The 15,111-nt window shown below is 40.0% G+C and overlaps 1 long non-coding RNA gene across 8 annotated transcripts in view; it reads right to left on the reverse strand.

Moving 5' to 3' along the window:
* LOC136296474 (uncharacterized) overlaps nucleotides 1–15,111 on the reverse strand; it is a 69,508-nt gene that overhangs the window by 22,678 nt on the left and 31,719 nt on the right. For 5 of the 8 annotated variants that reach the window (XR_010722942.1, XR_010722939.1, XR_010722938.1 and 2 more), the window contains one exon: nucleotides 2,209–2,257. The exons of the other annotated variants lie outside the window; for them this stretch is intronic. This is a non-coding gene — a long non-coding RNA (uncharacterized lncRNA). The remainder of the gene's footprint in view (nucleotides 1–2,208; nucleotides 2,258–15,111) is intronic. 8 annotated transcript variants of the gene reach the window in all.

Here is a 15,111-nt window from a genome sequence, read left to right on the forward strand (position 1 = left end):
TTGCTATTTTGGGGACTGCTCAGGGAAAGGAACACCCTGTGCAGGTTTAAGAAACTGGAGTTTCAGCTCTGCCCCTGTGAGCAACATGCTGCTCCAGCCAGCAGGAAGGAGACAAGGATTGCCTTGGTAGGGCAAATACAGTTGTCTGTGACATTTTGAGTTGATGCAGGGTAAAGAACTCCTCCCCATGGGGCAATTTTCGAGTTAAGATGTGCCTGAAACTGCTAAAAAGTGCACACACTGTATTTTCTGAAATCAATACAGAAGAGGGTCCAACAATACCCCTGAAGCACAGGGTCCTCTGTGCCCCCACAGTAACTGTGCAAAGGCACCAGGCAAAGCAGTGAATAGCAGGGATATAACACAGTTTGGCAACCTCAGGGAGTCATTCAGGAATTCTTCGCTCCTTATCCGCACACTTGTTGCAGTGAGCCTCCCTGCATGTAAAATGCCTCAGTTGTCCAGATGGAAGCAAAGACATCTCCACCAGCTGATCTCAACAGGCATCTCAGCTGAGCAAAGAGCTGCAGCAGGAGATTCCTGCTGCAGAGCATGTGCATCACAAAAACAGGGGCATGAGGGAAGGCTGCCCAGGTTGAAGTGCATAATGCATAAACAGTATCTAAATCAAAATCTTCAAGTTTTAATTGTGCATATGTACCAAGAAATCCAATCCATAAGTGCTTTCACAATAGCCACTGAAACAAAGCCTTACTTGTGCTCTGAAACACAAAACAATCTGTTTGCAAATGGAGATGATGCAACTGTTGTTGTAGAAGTACTAGGTTTACAAATTATTGTTATGCTTGAAAACTCTGCCTTTGATCAACGGGTTTCTTTCTCTCAAGCATTGGCAATTTGGTGCAAGAGAGATTAAAGACATAATTAACACAGGCTGTTGCACCCAAAGAGTCAGACTGAAAAATTTCCCAGGGCTTGAGCATGTTCCTGTGCTTCCACCACCATCACTAATTGTTTAGAATTCTGATTCTACTCCCCCTCCCTCACATTCTCATGTAGAAACAAACCAACCATCACTAGTTTTCCACAGAATCCCTAAAACACAAATCACCTTTCATTCTAAGGTCAGTGACTCTCATGGACTAGAACAACTGCATCCTAATAGAGCAAGTGGAATAGAAGAGTTACTCACAAAAGCAAAATTTAAAGCGATAAAGAATGTCAAGGAAGAAAAAAAAAAAAGAAAAAACCAAATCCTAGTGTCCCATCAGAAAGTTAGAAAAAGTTTAAAATCCATTGCATGCACTACACTTGGAAAAATTCACAAGTTCTTAACATTTGTGAAGTTAATCAATGTTTTTCACCAAATTATCTACTCAGTGTTTCTGTAAGTAATAATGTGGTGAGCATCATCACCTGGGGCTAAATTCAGCTTCACCACAACCTTCTTGATGCTGTAGAAGAGACCCCCATGACTGAAACACTCCTACTACTACAGCTTAGTACTGCCAGTAGCTTTCCCCTGAGCAGGATCAAGGCTGGTGACAGTGTTTTGCATAGACTGGCTGCCTTGTCACCTGTTTTCCTCATTCTCCCTTCTTTTCAAGGAGTCACAGCCACTGGGATGGTTTCCATCTATAAACCCTGAGGTGTAATAAACATAAGAAATAGGTACATCTAAAAAAACTTTAAAACTGACTTGAAAGCATGAGCCAGATCTTCATTCTTTATGTCAGAACTGCACAACACAGCAGCTATAATGCCAGGGAAAATAATATTGTTTAACACCTATCGATTATTAATTCATTCAAGAATGAAAGTAATCTCAACTGACAAGGTAGTGCCAAATCAAGTGTCAGCCCTGAATGCTTAAAATGCTTCTAAAGTTTTGCTCAGACAATAACACAGCAAATCTAAAAAGAGCAAGTAACACAATGAGATAATCATTTATCCAAACTAAAAGTGCATGTGTATAATAAACATTAAAAGGGCATGCATTGATCCATATATTAATCAGATTCATACCCACAGACCAATTTTTCTCTCTCTGGGGTGTGAAGAACAAGGCTATGAATCATATTGTGAACATTTAAGGATCACACTTGAATAACCTAATTGTGTACAGCAATGATAGGATGAAAAGAAACTTAATCAAACTCTGAACTGTTGTGAGGTTTCAGCCTCTTAAATACAGTTCTGTGGCACGATGCTAATAAATTATTTGGATGGAAAAAAATGTTGGTTTACCTTATTAATATTCTGAATCTCATCTGCTCATTTTCTTCACGCTTCATCTCTTCATCAGAATAGAAAAACACAATTACAGAAAAAAACATCAGGGTTTTATGCAAGTTTTGTTTCTTTTTTTTTTTTTTGTTACAAATCATGTAAATATATACTTTTTTTAAATTTACTGCCTATTAGAGGAACTGGAGTTTTGCTACATGTGAAAACTGTCAGCCGATCTTTAAATATTTATCTTTTAATTCCCCTGGTAACATGTACTTGGAAGTGTTTTCATAAATACATCGATAACTGTCTTGTACAGCTCATTAAGGAAGCTTTTTATCCTTTAGTGTAATAGTTCAGTTTACAGTTGCCTGTGAATCACTTTTATGGCCCTCCATTAAGCACGCCCTTCAAACTACAATTATTTGTCAGATTTTGTATATATGGAAGCAATCACCAGAGAAACAATGAAAGCTGAGAAGATGCATGAACACTTGGAGGCAGACCTTGGCCCATCTCCAGCAGTGATTCCCTCCTCCAACACTGACTCCACAGGGAATGAGATGCACTTTACCAGATCCACCCACGCAGGGCAGGGAGGCTGTCCATGGAGCAGGGTGGGCGTGCTGGCTGTCATTAACCAGGATGGGATGCCTTAAAATTCCCCCTCAAATCCCTCATGAGCCTTCCTCTCTGCTCCCAGGACATCATTCTCTCACATGTTGTAGTTTTACAACTCCCCTCATAACCTTGACTACTGAGGAGGGGATCTCCTCCACTTGGGCAAGAAGCACAACCCAAAGCCACGAACACCAGCAAACTTCTGCGCCAGAAAAAACTAACTCACAGGAATGCTGCCCTTCAATCTAATATGCCAAGGTTATTTTTACTTCCTAGAACTATTTCCTAGCAAAATATAGACTTAGATAAATAAGTTTATAAATGGTGAGTTTGAGTTTTTTCCCAAGTGTTGCATATCTTCTCCCGGAGTGCTTCCTTCAAGATTTAGTCTCCTGGAAATTTACACCAGCATCCTATTATTTCCCCCCAAATCTATTTCTGTAACAGAGTATGTGACAGGAATTGCTATCTGCCAGGTCTATGTGAATTCAGGCACACAGGTAACCTTGCAGGGGGCTCAAAGGATGTGTAACAGGTTTAAAATTCCAGCACACATCCAGCTGTAATTGTCCACGCTCTGCAAGAGAAGCATAAACCAAGCAACAGCACTGAAGGATACACTCCACTGATCCATCTAGTGAAGAGAGATGGCAATAATTTCTAAGGCAAGGTAAAGAGACTAAAATGAAGAAGGAATTACAGCAGACTTTCTTCCGAGTGGATGTGCTCTCTCTGCCAAAGGTGGGCAGTAAGAGAAGCTACTGGGGTGCCAGCATGCACAGGGAGCTGAGGTGTAAGAACAGATTAGATTAACATGATTAATCCTCTCATTGTATTCTCTCTGAATATTCTGACCCACTGCTGCTGGAACATATTAAATATTTCACTGCCAGATCTCCCCTTCTACAGGGGCTGTGGGTCACAAGAAGTGAGCTTAGGTTGTGTGCTGCAGCTAGAACTCTTTGCATTTCTGCATGAAAAAAAATGTATTTGTAGCAATACATGTTACATTTTAACAGATACAGATGTGGCTTCTGCCACAGCTGGGCATCACAGACTACATTTCTTCTTGTATCAAATCAAGTCATGACTAATGTTACAAGTACCAAAGAATATTCACAAGGATTTTCCACATAGTGCAAAATACTGCTGCATTTTAATTGGACAGAATTCTACCATATTAAATGAGATATGGGGCACTGATCAGTTAGCTACAAGGCATAGTAGTGTTAAAATTTTTAGCAGTACTTCAGAGAGATAGAGGAAGTTTTGTTCTGTCACAACACTGAAGACAAACACTGATGGATGTGGTGGCTGGTGATAGCTGCATTGTGCCACCCTTCTGATATTCCTGATAGATTTCACTGCTCCTCTCATGTTCAGGAAGGCAGTAATAACGGCTAACAAAAGGCAGAACTGCAGAACAAAGGAAAAAAACTCATTCAAAAGTGAAAGAAAACTTATCTTCTTATCTTCTAAGGAGTTTTCTTGCTTGATTCAGCCACTTTATGTGATGCCTAAAAACCGTTACATCCAAGTTTTTATTATTATTAATTCCTACTAAATATGTCACATCCAAGAGACCATTAATGTGTTTTTAAACACTTTGACATCGAGTGCTGCCACAGTACATATTATTTAAAATACATTTTCTTGTCACACTTGAGCAGGTGGACAAAGAGGTTTCCTATTGTGACACATCTCCAACTACTGTACCAGTAGCCTTTTTTTCTTGAATCCTGCAACAATTTTTCTAATTACTTGCTAATGTGCTTTGAGGTGCTGCAGAGAAGCAATGCCTGTTACTCACAGCTGCTGTTAACAGAAGATTTTTCAATAGCACGAATAGGAGATATTTGTATCTTGGGAGATATTAAAAGCTTTCATCTGGGCTCCAAAATTCCAGCAGCATTTCAAGGCACAAAAGCTCCACACCCTTTGCTCGGTACCATAGAAAACAAGGATCTCTCTCAAACTCAGAGCAATGACCCAGCACAGACACAGCTGGGAGTGAGAGATCCTGATGAAAGCAGAGGCAGGATCCTGGAGCACTGCAGCCCCCTGAAGCCTGCTGGACCTGTGGTTCTCCTGCAGATGTTAACAGCACATTGGCCAAGTCCATAAACCTCCAAAACTCAGTATCCCAGCAACAAATTAGGACCAGGACCCAGCAAAGATTTTTGGCACTGTCAAAAATGCAGGCGTGTGCACTTGTATAAGAAAACGGTTTTACGCTGCTTACTCAGTTGTTTACCGAAGTGAACTTGTGACTCAAGGCTCTTCTCCACTTCATTTTCACTTTGTCCATCTCTGGCTGGAATTTTCTTTCTAGGACAGATGTTAGCCTTCACATGTGACTAAGGAGGGGCAGCACAGGGGGGAAAAAATTTATAACCAGCAAGGAAATTCAAGATGTCAAACACCTTGGGAGATGGCAAACATAGACCCAAGGCTGCAAATTTCTTCAATTTTTGCAAGAGTGAAGGAGAATGTGTTTGTTCTGTATGTTCAGATATTACACACAAGCTCAATGACCTTTACATATTATCTAAAACAGTCGAGATTTAACCTAGCAGTAGCTGTGTATCAGCTAAAGGGATCTACTTTCTTCTAGAGTAGTTAAGAGAAAAAAAGCATCTGCTTTGGTTTGTGTGCTGTGCAGGATGAGTTCCAGAAACTTTATATGCCAGTGTTGCTATGAAATAGGTTGCTGCACAAGCCAGCAAACAGAATCAATGCACTTGCGAGCAGCTTCCGCATTTTTTTCCACAGCAATCCAAAAATGAAATGCCACATGCACAGACTCGTTTATTTCCTAACTCACTCCCACAGCCTCTATTCCTGACGTAGTAGGTGCCACTATATAAAGTAGCCTAACAATCACAGTAGGGATTGATCTGCTTTGCTTCACTAAAAGTAGGAACATAAACTGTTCTTTTTTTATACCTTCCTCAGCAGCTGCACTTCATCTGAGAAACATTTTATTCCTTACACCCTGTAAAACAATTAACACACTTGCACTGCAGAGAAAACTAGAGGTTGCAGTGGTATAAACACTCAACAGCTCCTTGCAGCCTTAAATTCAGTGAGCTTTAATCACACAGTTCCACTGCACAGAAACCAGCTGACTGCTGGTATAATCTAACTGGCAGTCTCAGGTAATACCAACCCCAAATATTTATTATTTGGGTCTGCAAGCTTAATGTGAAACCATTATCAGAAAGTTTTCCTCATTCTCTGAAGACTGGAGAGCTGGCAAAAGGCTGTAAAACACTGAAAGTTCAATTGAACCTGTAAAGCAGAGATATATAGTACAACACAGAAACAAATTCAAGGCCATAGATGTAATCAGATAAACGACTATGCTTTATGTTAACTTGTACAAAAAAACAAAACAAAACAAAGACAAACAAAAAAAAAAGGAAGAAAATAAAGCAACTACTAGATACAGCTTCCTATTTCTCCGAGATTAAATAGACTTTGGGTTCTTTTGACAGGGTATTGCATTGCAAACTTAGGTATTTTTTTATTTTGCCTGGAAAGTATAAATATCAGTGTAGAAAAATGAGCGTTAGTAATGAGATTTATTATCAATATTCTGATCCAGAATATTTTTTTACAGCTTATAAAATCTTCCTACCTAATAACTCAGTTTTGTTTCAGCTGAATTTGTTCTTCTTTATTTACAAAATCCCTAACCAGATGAATCAATCTACACATTCACCTACTTCATAATGCTGTTGGACATAACCTAATTAACTGCTTGGTAAATATCTTTTCCATCCTCCCTCCAATATAACATCACTCCTAGAAAACTATTTGCTACTGCTTTCTCCCATTAATTTTTCATGTGTCAAGCCTCAGGTCTTTTGAGACCAGCTTTCTATCTAGATAATCACTTTGTTAAGGTTTTTCCCCTATTATTGATTTAATCTTTCCTTCCAATTTATCTGGTTCTCCTCACTGTGCTTCTTTATGTCTCGCTATCTGCAGGAGAGAATGGCAGTCTCCTGTTCTGAGCTGAGCTCACACCTGAGCTGTTCCTACCCAAGTTGTGCTGGTTTAGTGACTTCACAAGTTTCTCAGTAGTTTAAAAGAGTTCTGATGGGCCCTGGTTTGCTCATCTAATTCATAAAGCGTTTCGAACTCTGCTCCAGGAGTGGTTATTTCCTTCTGAAAGCAGCACTATCTATGTCTTAACAATGAAGTCTGACCAGTAGTGGCTGAATTTTAAATGAGATAAATAACAAGTACTGCCTTGCAATGCCCCTGTGTGCATCTGGGCAAGGACTGCATTTTAATTTGTGGTCATACATCAGTGTACACAGAGCTGCATTAAAGCATGCAAAATGAAACCTTGGTGATGAGACTTCACTTCCTATTCTGGCATTTTAAAAGTTCTTGTAGCGGTAGAAAGAGAAGTCCACCAATTTTTGTGGAAATCACTGCCAGCAGGATCTATTGCCCTGCCCAGAGTTCACAGCCTGCATGGTGACTCTATTCACCATTTCTGAGAAAAGTTTGGATGTCTTCCCACTACACTCTGCTTCCGCTTTTCTTACATATTCCAATCACAGGGTTTCCCACAGAAAAGACCTTCCTGGTATTTCCCCAGCTGGAAGGTCACAGAGCAAATGTCCTCTACTTGTGCCAGGAGCTAAATTCCCTGCAGACAGGCAGGGTATCATAAACTGGACAGCACAGAGAGTGCAGCTGCTGCGGGGATGCCACAGGTTCTGGCAAGAGGGGGAAAGTGCTCCAAAGGACAACCCTGGTTTCCAGGGACCAATTCTCCACGTGTAGAGTAGCAAAGGCAGTGCAACCCTGTGTCCTGTGTCACCTCACATTTCTGGGTCCTAAAGAGTAGGAAATGAGACCACCAAACAAACTTTCCATTTGCTGTTCACACTGGGATAAACCAAAGCCTAAATATAGCACTCTCCAATAAACAGATTGACACCAACTGTCTCAGTGACTCCAGTTACCATGGCACCTCCCTGCAGAATCCCATTCCATTGGAGCTGCTGCAAAGGTTGGGGGTTTCAGCTTTTTCCTCATACTATTATAAGGTATAAAGGAAAAAAAACAGGTAAAAACCTCTGAATATACCTATATTAACACACAAGGCTTCCTTGAGTTTCTTAGAGTAAGCTTCTGAAATGCTTGCATAGTGTTAATCCTCTAAGTTTCAATAAGGCAAATACCACCCTAAGATATTTGAGCCTACTTTCATAAAGTTACTGGGATTTCTGGCCATCCAAATGAGGACACTAAAAGTGAATCTCTTCTTCGAATTGCTGACTACACAGCATCTTCACATTATGGAAACTGCTGAGCTGAGAAGCCAAAACCAACAAACCTGCAGAGCTGCTAGTCACCTGAACCAGCAGCTGTAAAGGAAACTAGTATTAAATCAATTCAAACACTCCAATACCTAAAATATGTTAATCCCTAACAAAATTATGAATGAATAATGAAGGCTTAGAAAAAATTACATAGAAACAGACATAATTTAAAGGACAACTAAAGAATTAAAAGTATTTAACAGTTCTCTGAGTGGGAGACTTGCAAATCTAACCAAAAAGAGTGTGACTAATTCTAATTTCAGACATTCATATTTTCAATGTTTTTAATAGCTCATTTTCACTCCCACATACAGATGCTGCTCAAGCATCCTTATAAGTTTAGTTTAGTAATTCATAGCAGCAGCAAAAAATCTCATTACAAGCACACCGGGGTTTAAAGTCACACCCGTGCAACAGGAAAACACTTTGGAGCAAATTATCTCAGCCTGCACCTCACATGGCTTTACTGACATTAGGATCCTATAAACTAAAGCTTTTGTTCAATTAATATATTCCCAAACCTCACTTTATTCTCTTTCATTTCACAAATTTTCAGTGTGTCTTCCTGAGTAAAATAGAAAATCAGGATCTACGGGTGAGACATGGGGCTGGTTAAAAACCAAATCCAATTCAGAAGTTCCTGAAGCAAAGCTCTATGCATCCCTATGACTCTGTGAATCCCTAGGCCTGCCTGGGACTCATTCACAGAGTCACTGGTGGCTCTTTGGCCAGTGGTTAAAACTGAATTTAGGTTTCTTAGAATTTGGAGCACGTTCCATTTACTGGATAGTAAAAGACAGATTACATTTTCCAAGCTATTTCAGGTGACCCTTTCACCACACATCATAGCAATAACAAAGCCAGATTAAATGCTGACTAGGGGCTCTGCTTTTTAGAAAAATCAGTTTTTGACAGAACCTCCCACCTGAAATCCCTGTTTGCATCACTTGGCAGCTCCCAGTACCGCTGGTTATCTTTACAGGTGTGCAGGTTTAGGTTCTCTCACATGGCTGTTTTATTTAGCTGCAAATCTTTGGGAACAAGAAAGTAAAACCACCTCAGCTGGCTGAGTACACAATTGCATATTCACAGAATGATGGATGGATGGCTACACCAAGGCTGGCTATCAGTTCCCAGAGGATTAAAACCAAGCCAGGCTGGCATTGCTCAGGAACTCCTCATGATCTGGTGGTGGCCTTTTGGCCACTTTTGGACACCTGGTTGTATAACCTCTGTCAGGTTTTTCTGGTTAAGCAAAGCTGCTCCTCCCCTTGGCACACCTTCCCCTCCTCCCATCACAGGGAAGGTGTCTCCTGAAGATCCCAGACACTGGTAACCAAGAGCTGCTCCAAATCATCTACAGATGGAGCCAGCAAGTTATTTACAGAGAGCTTGGAAGTGCCCACAAAGAAACACCAGCCAAGGAGAGCCATCTTTGTGCTCCCTCCTGAGCATCTACAGAGCAGAGCCCTGATGCTGAATTAAAAGAATCCCAGCTTCCATTACCCAATCTGGCACAATTCAACTCCACTGCAGTTGCATTTTCAACTTTATCCACAGTGTCCTATTTTTCCCCCCTCCCCTTTTATTTCACCTTTTCTCCACAAAAGAAAGCTGAAGGCCCAAAGCAGAGCCAGGAGAACCTCACAACATCCCCTCATTTGTAAGTGAACATGTGCTAAACAGTGGCTTAGCTGGAAGCCACAACAGCCGGAATTCTTTCCACTGCTTTTCCTTATGCTGTTTAACATCACCCAAATAATATTGACATTTTTAAGCCAAGAAGAATGGAGGTCTGGGCAGGCATTTTACTACAGGATCAAACATTACCCAGACATAATCCTGTGGCTTCAGAACACCAACTTCTTTCCATCAGCTACCTGAGCAGCAAACACATGTAGCTGTAATCCCTGCCTTATACAATCTAAACCACCAAGGTTAATCTGCTGCCAGCCTCACGTTGAGCATATTGTGCCTGAAATACACCCTGAATGCATAAGAAACATTCTGCAGAAATCTGAACTCCATGTACTGCTGGGTCTGAGTTTGTAGTCATGTCTTTAAGTTAATCTTTCACCAAATGACAAGCACTATAAAGGACTTAGTGATGCTGCAATGTAGTGAGCACAGTGCTGACCTACTGGAGGAACACAGGCAAGCCACCTGCCTCATTCTAAAGAACTGTTTAGCAATTCTTTTCCAAAACCACAACTGAACTTCTTCAAACAAACAAACAAACACACAAAAAACTCCACCCCAACACCACAATAACAATGAAACCAAACAAAACCCAAACAAAAACAACACACAAAACAAAACACAAAATCAACCAGCCTAAAATAAGTACAGCAGAGGAAATATGCGTTTGGCACAACAAAATCCTCAACTCCTTTCAATTCCTGGGTGAATAAACATTGGGGAAAACTGCAGCTCTCTTGTCCAAAAAAACTAAGAAAAAGATTTTAAGTGTTGAAAGTGAAAACTTGCATCAAACAAAATGCACAAAATTCTCCCTTTAACCTATGCTGGAGGCCACAGAAATATGGAAAGAATGTTTTAATATTTAAATAATATTAAAAGGCCCAAATGAATCCCTACACATTCTATCACGTATTTCCATCCAACCTGCAGTCATCACATTCCTCATATCAGATATTCCCAAATAACCCCAGCTAACTGCAAAATCAGTAGAATTTACATGGCCTCAAACACTCCAAAAGACATTATTAACAATTTAATGCAGATTGCTCTTGGATACCTTAAAAATTAACTCTCATGTGTGTCACTCTCTCTGACTACTGCGAGAATTCCCTTGGCTTTATTCTCTGGGTGATATGGAAGCACTTTCTATCTGATCCTGAACTGAATGGAGACTGGAAATTCTCGTTAACCAGAGTTACCACATGTGTGTAGTCCCTTGCCAATGAGAGTTGCAGGGGCAGGGACAATCAGGAACAGGAAGGAGGAAGATGAGCAAATACCTCAAAAACAGCCTTTAGAGTGGGCTGAGCAAGTTGTGAAATTTAACAATCAGCACAATCTCAGACACCTCTAAGTGTACAGGAGTATCCACAACAGAAACTTTGGCAATTCCTTATCCAATCTCAGCAATGGAGCTCAGTCAAAGTCCTGTAAACTGAATACAGCTGAAGGAAGCCAATTACTGACAGTGTGTTAATGGTTTCAGAAATCCATTATTATATTTCAGTTAATTTGGCTATTGGTATTGTCACAATCTAAATGTTCGCAAACAGATCTGTGAGCAGAAAGAAAAGAAGAATTCACGTTATCTCTATTATTTGTTCATGAGTATGTTCCTGATATTTTGGGAGGCAGTCATTAGCATGATCAGTCTTTCAGTTGTTCTTTTAAACTTTGTGCTCTCCCTCCAAACGCACAGAAACACTTCTATTAACTCATAAGTTAACTTTTTCTTTTTCCTTAACCAAGTATTATGTACAGAAGTGCCTGAATGGACAGCAAGCAGCTACAGCCTCTTTAGAAGCACTTTGTTAGTCCAGAAAAAAACATCTGTATGGAGGAGAGATTTTTCAGTGTTGGCTACTAAAGCACTGAAAAGCTCCAAATTGTCACCAAAATGACAAACCAGAAGCCTGTGAGTGCTAGAGGCAGCACCAAGGAAAGTGCTCCTTTGAGTTCTGCACTGTGCCTGACAAAGATCTCATCAGAACCGGGAGCTGATGCTTCAGGCAGGTAACAAAAGTGAACGTCAGAGCCAGGCACCTCCACCTGTACTGGGTGTCCCTCTGTCAGTGCCCTTTGCAGGCAGCAAACACACAGGGAGGGAAGCGTGGGCAACAATAACACTTGTAGGGATGGGAGAAAAGCTGCTGCTAAACAGTGTGGTTTTTCTGGGGAGACAAGGTCCCCGTTTGGGGTCATTTCAGAGCATCACAGCAGCTTTTGAAGGGTCATCAAGATTTAGAGGAAATCAGACTCAACAGAAATCAGACTGTCCCAGGCCCTGTGTGTGTGTTTGGCCTGAAAAAGGTTAGTTCCAGGTGGGATTAACAACCTCTTGAAATCACACCCTGGCCTGATGGAGCCAATTAAGTCACTGGGAGCAAATTGCTTTTACCAAAGGCTTCTGTACAAGTCCTCAGTCGATTGTAAAAGTGCCCACAAAGACCAGGCAAGCAGCTGAGGCAAAGTCATTTGAAGTTGCTGTCAAAGTTAAATGTGCTTGGCAGTATATTGCTACCATTAAAATGACTAGTTTTTGCTGGCAGTAATTACTGAGATGTCAAAAATCAAATTATGAATTAGTTCAATATAAAGTCCAACATACAAGTGAAGGGCAGGCTCATCTCGCAGACCCCATGTGCTTACCCGTGTTTGCACAGCCCCTGTACACTTTGGAGCTGGATCTGCCCAAGGTGAAGGGCAAGTTTCCCTCCTAACGCCTCCAGTTCACATCTTTCACAACTCTGATCAAAATGCACTCACCAAATGAAACAGAAATAAATGCATCACCTCGATCCCACACTCAGTGGCTCGGTGAACCAGAAGCCAGGTCACACACTTGGCGACCGCAGAATCAATTAACCCATCTAGGAGGAATTAAGCATGGGCAGCTTTGCATTTACTGTAGAAAAAACTGGAATTCAAAAAAGGAAACTGACTACAGTTACTTCTCCCTCATAACTGAATATCTTCTTAGTTAATGCAACAAGCTACAGAATATTCAAACACAGGGACTAACCAAATATCCATTTTACTTAAGGTTCAGTGAGTTCAACCTTATTGTAATTTGCTATTGAACTTCCTAACAGAAGTTGTTACTGAGTTAAAACTTTATAAAAGATTTAGTCCTTAAAGAGGGAGAAAATTCTTAGTGCTTTTTATTAGTAAAATCAGTTTTGAATTTTGTTAAACTGAAATTGTAAACAATCTTGCCAGAAAAGAAGAGAATTAGGTATTTCTCTCTGATCATGAAGGATTTGTTTGCAGGCTCCGTTCAGGGACAGAGTGAAATCTGTCTGGGGGAGGAGGATCAAGGAGCATTTAAATGGGCAGACAGAGGTGTCCTCTCTCCTACCTGCAGGAGCTCCAGCAACAGCTCTGCCACCCTGCTCCTCTCACTGGGCACCCTGGCTGACAGCCACCAAATCCTGAGGTGCAAATTTTCATCACTGAGAGAAAAGTCAGCTCAGCTCTAGAAGTAAGTTCATTCTCCCAGAATCTTTTGTACCTCCCTTTTTTAATCTCTGGAGGACATTTGCAATCCATAACAATTCCATGGCACTTTTGTGTTTTAGATCTCAATGCTCTTCACAAGAAGTGGGAAATATCATATTTTCAAGGTACAGAAAAGAAGTGATTAAAGGACACTGAGTGGTTGTTTCAGGTAAATAATCCAGGAGTACTGAGTTGCAACCAAAATATTTTTACTGTCACATTTGTTAATACCTTTCAGGCAATGATATGTGGATTGGAGCACAAAAACTTTTGCAGTTATGAAAGGGAGAAAGCCAGCAATTTTTCTATGTGTTGTATAGACACAATCCACCTCTTAAAAATAATACTCTTTTAAATCATATTCTACTCTTGAACAGATATTATATTTAAGAAGGGCCAAGGAGGCATCGTCTCAAGACAAAAAAAAACCATGTTCAAATAACTTCAAAAAAGTGGAAAGAACAGCTCAAAATGGAGATCTCCAAGATACAGCCTGAGGTATCTTCATTCAATACATATTTGTCCTGAATGATTACTTTGATAACAAAACAAATAAAGATATTTGAGAAAGCACAGTTTATTTCTTACTAGTTATTAAATATTAGGTATTGAAACAAGAAGTTCAAGGATCCTAAACATGCCAGAGGAATGAAAATGGTATTTCTAATACTACACAAATAATAATATTGGTGTTTTCTGGGTGGTTTTGTAAACTTTTCATAACACAATTTAACAAATTGCCAGTACAAAGGCTGAGAGTTCTTTTAATAGTATAAGTGTTGGTCAAATTCTGTCTTTTTTTTTTTTTCCAAATTGCATAAAACCATGTATTTACACAACAACACAGAATGAGTGCTCGTGGATACCTATAAAAATTATTTTAAAAAGTAACTAATAAACTTTCCACTGATTGTGGTACTGGGTTGTAAGTTTGGCCCATAAATATTTAGCAGACACGATCAGACAGAATTATAGCTGCCCATTACAGCACTGTGTCTCCTTTCCATGGTGCCAGCAAAACACCAACCACTGTTCCAATGGATTCACCCTTTACTCATGTAAGAGATAAAAAAAAAAAAAACACCACCCCAACACTACAGCACAACAAACCTCATTGATTTTGCAAGATGTGACTGCCAAGAAAAATGCCTTTCATCACACTTCATAATAAATTTATCTAAAAAGTCATTTGTTTAAAGTATTGCCTCAGAAAGCTCCCCTGAGACATGCCATCTTGATGGCACTCTTTTCATTATTCAAATATAATGAAGTGATTCTGCATGGTTATGTTGGACTATAAATCACTGCTGTAAAAAAAAAAGGCATGTTCAGCATGTTAACAGACCAAAGATCAGATTCTGAAGAGTGTGTTATTATTGAATATACACTTTATCTCTTGCACATACACAGAAGATAGCAACTCTTAGTACTTTCCCAAATTCCATCATAATTAAATTTGAAAGCTGACAGGGGAGAGAGACTTTAAGCAGAGACTTATTTTGTAGTTCCTGTCTGGTGCTGTTGCAAACTATTTAACTTCCCTGTAGCCTCAGAGACACACATCACAATCCTGGAGAAAGTCAGCAAAAAAGCAGAATATTTGTGCTAGTATTTATTGCAACCAACTTCTGGTTAACAAAGAATTAAACACACGTTAAAGGCTATATCTAATTGACACTAAAAAATCAGCTAATATGAACACTCATTTTAAGAAAAGAGTGAAAGGAGTCGAAAAGGACTTGTCTTCTTTCCAAAA

The sequence above is a fragment of the Chamaea fasciata genome, unplaced genomic scaffold (assembly GCF_029207755.1).
Source record: "Chamaea fasciata isolate MVZ Bird 193981 ecotype frontalis unplaced genomic scaffold, bChaFas1.0.hap1 SCAF_13, whole genome shotgun sequence".
Lineage (NCBI taxonomy): Eukaryota > Metazoa > Chordata > Aves > Passeriformes > Sylviidae > Chamaea > Chamaea fasciata.